The 10,623-nt window shown below is 46.4% G+C and overlaps 1 protein-coding gene across 2 annotated transcripts in view; it reads left to right on the top strand.

The window, feature by feature from the left end:
- Window positions 1–517: 517 nt before the first annotated feature.
- The window catches only part of Stx11 (syntaxin 11), a 29,012-nt gene continuing 18,906 nt past the window's right edge, over window positions 518–10,623 (top strand). Inside the window, exon 1 of one of the 2 annotated variants that reach the window (XM_008758601.3) lies at window positions 518–717. The gene's annotated coding sequence lies outside the window, so the exon portion shown is untranslated. The remainder of the gene's footprint in view (window positions 718–10,623) is intronic. The other variant, NM_001025638.3, reaches the window with a different exon arrangement.

The following is a 10,623-nucleotide window of genomic DNA, read 5'->3' as shown; positions in this document are numbered from 1 at the left end:
GACTAGTGGAAGGCGGGGCTCAGTGTCTTCAAGATCCACAACCTCCGGTTCAACCATCGCGCGGGTCTCTGCAGGCGCAGCCACACCCACGCTCAGAAACGGTTTCTAGCGTCCTAGCCTCGGAAATGCTCTGGACTGCAAATGTCATTCATGCCGAGGGGTTTTCCCTTGGAAAGTCCGACGAATCCCGCTCCGCCCATCTCTCCATCCCAGAGCACCGAAGAAGACAGAGGAAGTTTCCCGGGTGGTCCACACGGTCGCCCGCAGCATCTCGGGGCGCACAGCAGTGGAGGGAGGCTCGTGTCTAGGTTCTCAGCCACCCGCACCGTGGCGACTCTCGTCCGTGAGGACGAGAAACTGCGCGCCCAGCCCAGGGCGTCCCCGGGGCGGGGCCTGGTCCCCCAGCTGTGCAGGCTCAGCGCGGTGGGGGCGGAGCCAGCAGCGCCAGATGCGGCCGGGGTGGCGCAGAGCTCGGACCCGGCTGAGAAGCGCAGCCCTGGCCATCAAGAAGCAGAAGAGGCAGAGCCTCCGGGACGCGAGCATTGCGTGTCCTCCCGGCGTCCGGACGCTGGATCAGCGCCCCGCCGGATCACGGTTCGTTTCGTCACGGGAGTGTGCTTTGGTTCTCAAACTCTTTGGGCATCGGGGACCCGGGTGCGGGGCTGGCTGGAGTGGCGGACCTCACTGGCCCAGGGCAGGGATGCTGCCCAGCAGCAGGTGGGTTTGGGGTGTGGTTCCCTCTGCGCCTCTAGGTACCTTCAGGACGCGGCTTTGGGTTTCACTCCTAGAGCCAAAAGCTTTTTAAGTCTTTGAGAATCTAAGGCTTTATCAGAAGTGCTTCAGAAATGACTGGTGTAGTCAGTTTTATTGTTTTATTGAATGGAGGTGCTTCTTTTCCGTTTGGTTGCCACTTTCTCAAGCACATCAGAATGGGCACTTCTCCACTTGAACTTGACAGTATGACTCAGGAGCCAGGAAATATGGGAACATTGATAAGGCGTTGAAACAGCCCGCACAGAAGATTTGGGGGAGTTTGTTTTAGGGGGGAGCGATCTGGTGGCTTTGCTTAAAGAACCACACTACGGAATTCTTTTGGCTTCTTTGGCCGAGACCAGCTGAGACCTGCGTTTTACTTCCTGTGGCTCTCTCACACTTAGTAGAGCATTTCTCAGCAGAGGGAGGAGCTGTTGTTTCTACACGGGTATCCACAAATGAGTCAGAAGGCGACTATAATTGCAAGGCTTTGTTAATACGCTTTTGAAAAGCGAGGTTGGATCCCTGTACTTAGAATAAGAACGGAGATGAGTCTGGTGCTGTCAAACTGGGGCAGGCGGCCTAGGAAGTAGCTATTCAAGTTTTCAGTTTCCTAGAGCGTCTGATGGGACAACATGCCAGCTAGGGTCACTAGGCCGATCTGAGATAACCCTTAAAATCATGTGCTTTCCCACAGAAGCTGAAGAGAAAATTAATTCCATTATCCAATAACCATTTGTTTTCACTGGTTGGTAGAAACTGGGCATTTAGTGGAGTGATTGTAAGTTACTCCGAAATTTAAAATATTTCAGAAAGTTTATTTTTTTTACCAAGTTAGTACTTTAAAAAATATAGAGAGAAGCTTTTGAAGAAAGTAGATGGTTGCTAGAGCCAGACATTAATATGCTCTTAGAAACAGACTTCCCTATCTAGAAGCTAAGCAGAGGCAAGAATAACTGTGTATCTTGGCTGAGCTGAGGTCAGCCCTAGACAGCAGTTACAAGGTTCTGGTCTGTTCTTTTCCTCAAGTTCCATGTGTACAATCCCAGGCACAGTGCTATCCTGACAGCCAGAGCCACAGCTGAGCTGATTTTCCTGGAAATCCAACATTGTGAGATGGGTGCTATTGTGTTTTATAAAAAAGAAAAAGAAGTCAGGGATATGTTTAGTAGAGGTGTGGGGGAAGGGGGTGCCTCTGTGGGTCCATGCTGAGGCATCCCTTTCCCCTGAGGGACCATCCATACATGGTATAGTATAAGAGTATAGAATAGAGTTTATTTAGGGCATGGGGAGGGGAGTGGACGGGGTAGAAGAAACAGAGAAAGGAGAGAGAGAGAGAGAGAGACAGAGACAGAGACAGAGACAGAGACAGAGACAGAGACAGAGAGACAGAGAGAAACAGAGACAGAGAGAGACACAGAGAGAGACAGAGACAGAGACAGAGAGAGAGGAAGGAGGAGGAGGAGGAAGAGAAGGAGGAAGAATAGAGAGTAGAGGCAGGCTTTGATCAGGTATAGAGGCGGGTAGAGGAGAATGGGGAGAAAAGGGACAAAGAGCAAAAGAGTGAGGAGGGGGCAAGCAGCCCCTTTTATACTGAGTCAGGTATATTTGGCTGTTGCCAGGTAACTGTGGGGCAGAGCCTAGAAGAAATGCCAGCAGGTGCTGTGAGAAATTTACACCCAAAGGAGGCGCCCCAGTGTGGAGGATCAGAATATCCTGGATCACTCTTGGGACAGCAAAGGAAAGTCTGGGTTCCCATCATCTGCTTGTCTTGGTTGGCAGCCAGGTTTTCACTCAATACATACATGATTTGAAAAGCATATTTGTATGTGCATATGTGTATGATTTAAAGAACATACTAGTGAGGCGTGGCGTTTAAAGTGTTTGAATTAACCGTGTTTTGTATTGCTCGGTAGCTGTGTGAAAGCAAACCCAGTCTGTTATCATCCCTGGGCACTTATGGGCACTTTCCTGTGTCTTTTAAACAACAGGGAGTGACTTACGAGCCATTGGTGGCTTTCTGCTCATCGGTTGTTCCTTATCTGAGGACTGGCTTCACTTCCTTGATTTTTATTACCCGAGCTCTGAAACGTGAAATAGAAAGTTCCAGCAATAATAGTATGCATCTATTTATTTTACTTGAGACGTGGTCTCACCGCGTAGCCCTGGCTGACCTAGAATCCACAGCTATCTCTCTGCCCGCTTCTGCCTCCTGAGAACTCGTATTAAAGGTGTGTGCCACCACACTTGGCAGTGAGATGATGCTCTGAGAGAGGGAATACATCCACACCAAATTAATTAGAACCATATCGTTGTAATTGCTCCACTATTAATTCTTGTTCATCTCTTACTGTGCATAATTTATGAATTTAAACTTTATCTTAAATACGCATGCACGGAGAACAGCAGAAATAGGTGTCAGGCGTTCACCACAGTCTCTTGGCTCAGATCCCTGAGGGTTAATTTCCCAGTCCTCTGAGGTGGCCAACTAGTAAAAGGCTCCATTACCACATCTTTCACCTCTGTCTCATCGCTCCCTCCGCAGCCTCAGAGCCACATCTTCTAGAGGAAAGAAAAAAGATGAAGTGTTATTCAGTATGGCGTTCCTGGGCTTGGGTACCCATCTGACTCGTGGTTAGTGGAAAGAAAGCATTTATTAAACAGTGAGCCTAACTGTAGATGAGGGTTGTCCAGGAGCTTGGATTGGAAGGTGACCCAGCAGAAGGAACAGCAGTGCCAAGGACAGAAACAGTTTCTGTGGTCAAGAAAGCCTGTTTCCTGGGGGCTGGGGTTTAAGGTAGAAGGGGGGGCAGAAAGGTGAAGGGGGAAAGATAAGAGAAGAGGACCACATAGACCCATGGAGGCTCCAGGGCTTTATTCTGTGGAGGCCTCAGAGAAAACAAACACCAGGAGAGACGTGTTTAAAACAAAGCAGAAACGAAGGGGGCAGCTCAGGTTGTAAAGTGCTTGACACACGAGCACAAGGCTGTCACCTGTAATCTAAGCACTGGGTAAGTGGAGGCAGAAGGATCCTGGGACTCGCTGACCTTCTGGTCTAGGTGGATCAATGAATCCGAGATTCTGTGAGAGAGCTTAAGCACCAGTGTCAACACACATGAAGACGTGCACACACACACACACATGAATAAGCTCAAGTGCTCACACCCTTAGAAGAGATTACTGTACTACTGAGATGGGAACGTGAACGAAGCTTGGATTGGTGGGGGAGGGGCATGGAAATGAAGGGAGGAGCTGATAGAATTGACATCGTGTAACACGCAGAACCCAAGTGGGGTCTGAGGAAGGGGAAGAAGAAAAAAAGATGACGTCTGTATTTCCGGTTCGTGACTGGCTTAGGAACATCCCACCCAGTGGAAGAGTTGGTGTAGGCTAAAGGATAGTGAAATGCTCACCCGCTACTTGGTGTATGATCGGCTCTTGGTAGGAGATGTTCGACCAAATAATAACTAAGATTTTATGCTGCTTACTTTCTTGTGAACGTGACACAAACTAGAATCGTGGGGGGAAGAGAGCCTCAGTTGCGGAATTTCCTCCGTCAGGTTGACCAGGAGGCATTTCCGTGGGACATTTTATAGATTAGTATGAAAGACTCAGTCCACTGTGGGCACAGCCACCCCTGGGTAGATGAGGTGGTCTGGGGATGTATTTTAAAAGTGAGCGAGGGAGGAATGGAGAACAAGCCAGTAAGGGATATTCCTTCATGGTCCCTGCTTCAGTTCCTACTTCTAGGTTCTTGCCTCAATCTCTCGCCTCTCCGTCTTATAATCGTGTGTGTGTGTGTGTGTGTGTGTGTGTGTGAGAGAGAGAGAGAGAGAGAGAGAGAGAGAGAGAGAGAGAGATGGATAGACAGAAGGTAGAGATAGATAGATAGACAGACAGACAGAGATAATTGTGAATGGGATGGGCTTTTGAAACCTCAAAGTCAACCCCAGTTGGCTCATGCCTCATCACCACATGATTCAATTTGTGACCTAGGACACATAAGTCAAATAAACTCTTTCCTCTGCTAGAGAAAGGGAACCACTTTCTCTCTCTCTCTCTCTCTCTCTCTCTCTCTCTCTCTCTCTCTTTCTCTCTCTCATGCCGCTTTTACCTTCGAAGTTTTAATGTGTGGATTGGACACAGAGACACAGAGAGGGAGACAAAGAGGGAGACAATTCTAGTTTGTCTCCTGGTTGAAAACCAAAGGAAAGGTCTCAGCTATTGCTCCAGCACCATGACTGCCTGCCTGCTGCCATGTTGCCCACCATGGTTGATAATGGACTAAATATCTTTATGGAGACTCAGGGCATCTAAAGATTCCCAGAGCTTTTGACCCATAGAGCTGTTTCTTAAGTGCCCAGTGTTCAGCTTTTCCTGTTTCTTCAACATGTTTGCCCAGTAGAAAGACCCGCCGAGGGCCCAGGTACTAATCAACAGGTTGTGGGTAAATGCTGGAAGAACCACTAGCAAATGAAGTCAGGGACATAAAAACTCCAAATCGGGGGTTGGGGATTTAGCTCAGTGGTAGAGCGCTTGCCTAGGAAGCGCAAGGCCCTGGGTTCGATTCCCAGCTCCGAAAAAAAGAACCAAAAAAAAAAAAAAAAAAAAAAAACTCCAAATCGTACATTCCTCGCTTGCGATCTACCTTCTGATGCCTAGTTCACCTTGGTTTGGCTCTGGACAGCGTCTAACCTCCACAGTCTTAAGCAGTGAAGTAGACTCTGCTGTATCCTTTCTCTCGACATTAGTGAGACCAGTGATTCAGTTGTTTTCTGTGGAGATCTTGCTTTGTATTGCAGGCATTCGAGTAGATTCCATTGATTCTAAAAAAGGTATTCTCACAAAAATACTATGCCCCTCAACCCCCGCCAAGTCCAGCACCAACCCTACACCATTCTCACTGTTTGGTAATTTGACTTGATCTGACTTCTTGGGTTAATACTTTGTTTCGTTTTGTTTTTCCAACATGGTCTTGATCATCTTGATGTTGGACAGTTCAAAGATAGAAGCATTGGGTTAATATTGTCCTCAAGCTTAACCATATTCACCAAGTGTAACACACTAAACTGTTTAGATCTACAAAACTTGATACCTTTCCATGTTTTCTTCCTGTGTGAACTAAACGGTTCCATGGTTCAGATTTATCAGGAAGTTGATAGTTGCCTGTTGCAGGAGGGCAGAGCATGGAGCCTTCTCAGGCAACACAGCTCACACTGGCTCTTGGTTTGAATTCCTATACATGCCTGTGGTTCATTAAGTATTCCTCTCAGTAGAAAGTGAAAGGCTTGGTTACTACTTCGTGTGGGTTCATCTTGCTTTCTTAATTCTTTGGGGAATTTCCTGAGAATGGGCAACTGCTATGGTTGGTGTTGGCAGATTCCCCCAAAGCCTTCTCTCCATTCTGTGACTTTTTTTTACTGATAACAAAGCCATCTATCAGAGTAAGCATTTGTGGCCCACTCTCTGAGCCTATAGGACTTGCACATTGCTGTATGTCATTCAAAACCTTTGTGGGGCTTACTAACTGGTAACTTTCATTGTGGGAATTGGAACTCTCTAGTTGAGACCACGAGACGTCTTTAGCTTTAACTGAGGGTATTTTCCTCTTCACTGGATACTGAGATAATTCAGATACAAATGTTTCATTTTGTGTCCCGGACTGTTCTACTCCTCTCTGTGTTCAAAGATGCAGAGCAATATTTCTCGTGGAACTTAGTGGTTAATAATGAGAACTCCAGCTTTTCGGAATAGTGGAGGGAACAGGACACATCTTGCCTTCTGGTTCAGCATCTGAATTGCAGCAAGCCTGCCTCTCCCCCTAGCTTTACTCCTCACTTTCTACTCAGACTTCTGGGCTTCTGGGCTACTGGTCCACGATCGGATATGGAGTGAGGTAAACTGTTCATGAGATGACGACCATGACATCACTTCACTGCCCATCTCATACCCTCTTTACTTACCACGTCATAAACTATTTGAAGCAATGTTTTCATGTGGCTATTTCGAAGCTCTTTATTGTCTGCGGGTTTCTTTCACCCGGAAGAACAGCCTGGCAGGGCAGTAATAGCAAGTAGGTGGTGTTGGTGCAGAACACGTTTGAGAAGCCTCAAACAGTCCAGCGGATCTCCACGCGCAGCCTGTAGGTTATAAACATCAGGATTGCCTAGTGCATTTCAGAATAAAACTGGGGAGGGCTTCAGGAGGAGGATGATTAAGGAGATAGAAAAGGGAAGGAGAGAGGGAGGGAGGGAGGGTGGGAGAAAGAGAGAGAATGGTGGAGGGAGAGAGGAAGGGACAGAGGGAGTGACGAAGGGAGGTTCTGCCCTGACTTTTTCCATCTTCAATGGAGTGATGTCAAGTTCCTTGAAAAGCTGTGCCTGACGGAAGGTAAGCTTATAGGAATCGGTAACTTTTCTAGGACAGGAAGACGTTCCAGGGAGTCTTATGCCGAGAAAATGTTGAGGTGCTGCCTTTAATCCTTAATGACCGTCTAAAAGCATGAAAGAGATAGCTTGGGAAGAAAGATTAAACATTCATAGGTTCAGGAAACACATCGTTTGACTCACAGAAATGGGCAATAACTTTTCTTGGAAGGGGAAAGCACTTGAGAGGATATTGATTTTGAAGCAGCCCTTTGCAGGAATAATGAGACATCCGCAGAGAAACCTGGTAAATGAGGCCTTCTGTTCATTCCTGAGGAGTCACTCCTGTGCCCCCCACACATGCTTCAGGCCTCTGCTCAGGTTATCTCTGCCTTTCCTCTTCTTTTCCCCTAACAAGTACCTCTTGTAAGCCACTTGGAGTTACGTCAGACCTGTGTTCTCTAAGAAGAGTTCCCTTTCTTTGAGTTTCACACTCTCCTCTGGGCCCTGCTTGCTTCTCATTTATTACCATTGTGAGGGCAAGGACTGTCTCTTTACCTGTGGCCAAGATGTGTGACTCACAGAAGGGACTGAAAAGAACCTTTCTAGTGGGCACATCTTTTGAAAAAAATATATATATATCAGGGTTTCCATGTTAGATACTTCAGAGCACATTAAAAACACAGCAGACATAGACTTAGGCACAGCCCCAGACCCATGAAGGTTATGGGCAGGCAGAACCTAAACAGCAAGAGACCGTGCAGTAAACCAGTTAGTAGGGGAACGTGGTGAGTATTGGGAAAGAGGAAGCATGGGGAGTGTCTGTTCACAGACCCAGTCTGAGGTCAGAGAAAATGTCCCATTTTTTTTTTTTTTTGGTTCTTTTTTTCGGAGCTGGGGACCGAACCCAGGGCCTTGCGCTTCCTAGGCAAGCGCTCTACCACTGAGCTAAATCCCCAGCCCCAAAATGTCACATTTTTAAGAAAACCAATTCACACCGAAGTGAAATCTGGGAGGGTGGCTTTTGTTACACTCCAACACGGGAAAAATCTTTTGTTGTACGTAGATCAAAGTTGAGATTTCCCACGTGGATATGCGGGCACACACATTTGCACTTGTGTGTATGTGCATGCATTTGAGTTGATGTATGTGTGTGTGTCTGAGTGTGTGTTTGTGAATGTGTATGTGTGCATATGACTGTATGTGTGTATGTATGTGTTTATGCATGTGTGTCTATATATCTATGTGTATATGTGTGCATACTTGGGTGTTTATGTAGGAAGGAACAGAGAAGGAAGTTTCTGCATATTTCATGCAAATGCTGTTGCTAGAAGTTGGTCTCAACATCCCAATATGTAATATACAATGACAAAAATAAACAAAACCCCAAATATCTAAGGCTCTGAAATTCGTGAATTTGTAGACTTTTTTTTTTTAATTTTAATTGTAAGCACATGAAGCTGGCAAGATGGCTCAGTGAGTAAGGGCATTTGTCACCAGGTCTAATGACCGGAGCTTCCAACCCAGGGCTCACCTGGTATTGAAAACTAATATCCACAATATGCACACGCACACACACACATGCACACATGCACACACACACCCACACACCACACATACACATCATACATACATACACCCCCCACACACACCACACACACACACACCACACCACACACACACACCACACACACACCACACACACACAACACACATACACACACACCCCACACACACCACACACACCACACACACCACACACACACATACCACACACACACCACACACACCCCACATACACATACACACCACACACACACCCTACATACACACACACCCCACACACACACACACACCACACACACACCACACACACCACACACACACACCACACATACACACACCCCACACACACACCATACACACACACATCACACCACACACACACACCACACACAACACACATACACACACACCACACACACCCCACATACACCACACACACACACACCACACACATACAATACACACACCACACACACCACACATATACACACACACCCCACACACAACACACACACCCCACACACACACACCACACACACCCCACATACACATACAACATACCACACACACACACACACACACACACACACATACAAAGAATAAACAAATATAGGGCTTGGAAAAACTGCACCAAAGTTAAAAACACTTGGGACTCCTGCCCAGACTTGGTTTCCAGCACCCACATGACCACTCAGAGCACAGCCTTTTATAATTCTAGTTCCAGGGACCCTGACACCATCTCCTGCACTCCTCAGGCAGCAGGCATGCATGCTGTATACGTACACCCATGCAGGCAAACACTTTGCCCATAGAAATAAAAACAAATCAGTAAATAAATAAATAAATAAATAAATAAGTAAAAAAAGTAAATAAATCTAATAGAAATAGCTTTTAAAATACTTTTTGGAGTCACTATTGTCAATGAAGAGGTTGCTGGGCTTGGCCTAAGAGAGTCACCCTTGAAGTTCTGTCCTAAACGGCCCCAGGAGTGAAACACAGTTGCCGAGAACTGTATCTGTTCTGTGAACTTGGCTTCCAAGCAGGGGAGAAAGGTTGCAATTCCTGTGTTGCAATTGGTAGTCTCCACCCTGCTTAGCAGCTCAAACTGGGTCCTTCCCGTTTCTTCTTTTCTGGTCAATTCTTCATTTCTTATTGTTCTCCTGTTGGGGTGTATTTTTTTCCCCTCATAGACTACAAGCTCATCCGAGCACAGAAAAAGAAATGATAAATTCTTGATTTTTTTTGAACTATCAGGATTTAATATTTAAATTGACAGTCGTTTCGTATTGGTTACATCTCTGTGGCTGTAGCAAAATAACTCAAAGGCAACTTAAGGAAGAAAGAATAAATTTCGGCTCAGTGTTCCTGAGGTAGGGTTCCTTAGCCCACGATGGTAGGGAGGTGCAGTGGGTGGAATGGGAAGAGTTCACATCTTGAATCTTGAACACACATCAGGGAGAGTAAATTAGTAGTGGGTGGGGCTTTCTAACTCTCAAAGCCTGCCCCCTAGTGACATATTTCCTCCAGCAACACTATCCACATAAGCCTCACCACCAGCTAGGGATGGCGTGTTCGAATGTCCAAGACTATGGGGGAGACATTTCTCACTCAAACCACCGCACATTGTCAGTTTTATTTTGACGGATAAGTCATATTTGCTCATGTGTGTGGTACCCTGTGGCATTTTGATATACGCACGCAATTCCGTGATCGAATGGAGCTAACCAATATGTCTAGCATTCCTTTTTGCTTAACTGCATGCTGACGCTGAGATTTCAAATTTAATCTCTCCTTTTATATTTACACTCTTCGTTTGTTTCATGTGCGTGCTCCCGCACACAAAACCACGCATGTGCGGAGACCAGAAAGGGCCGTCGTGTCTCTTATTTATCCTCTACCATAATTTTTTTTTAATTTACTTTTTTACCGAGGGACAGTT

The sequence above is a fragment of the Rattus norvegicus genome, chromosome 1 (assembly GCF_036323735.1).
Source record: "Rattus norvegicus strain BN/NHsdMcwi chromosome 1, GRCr8, whole genome shotgun sequence".
NCBI lineage: Eukaryota > Metazoa > Chordata > Mammalia > Rodentia > Muridae > Rattus > Rattus norvegicus.
The sequence above is the reverse complement of the archived record's forward strand: the minus strand, read 5'-3'. Positions and strand labels throughout refer to the sequence as shown.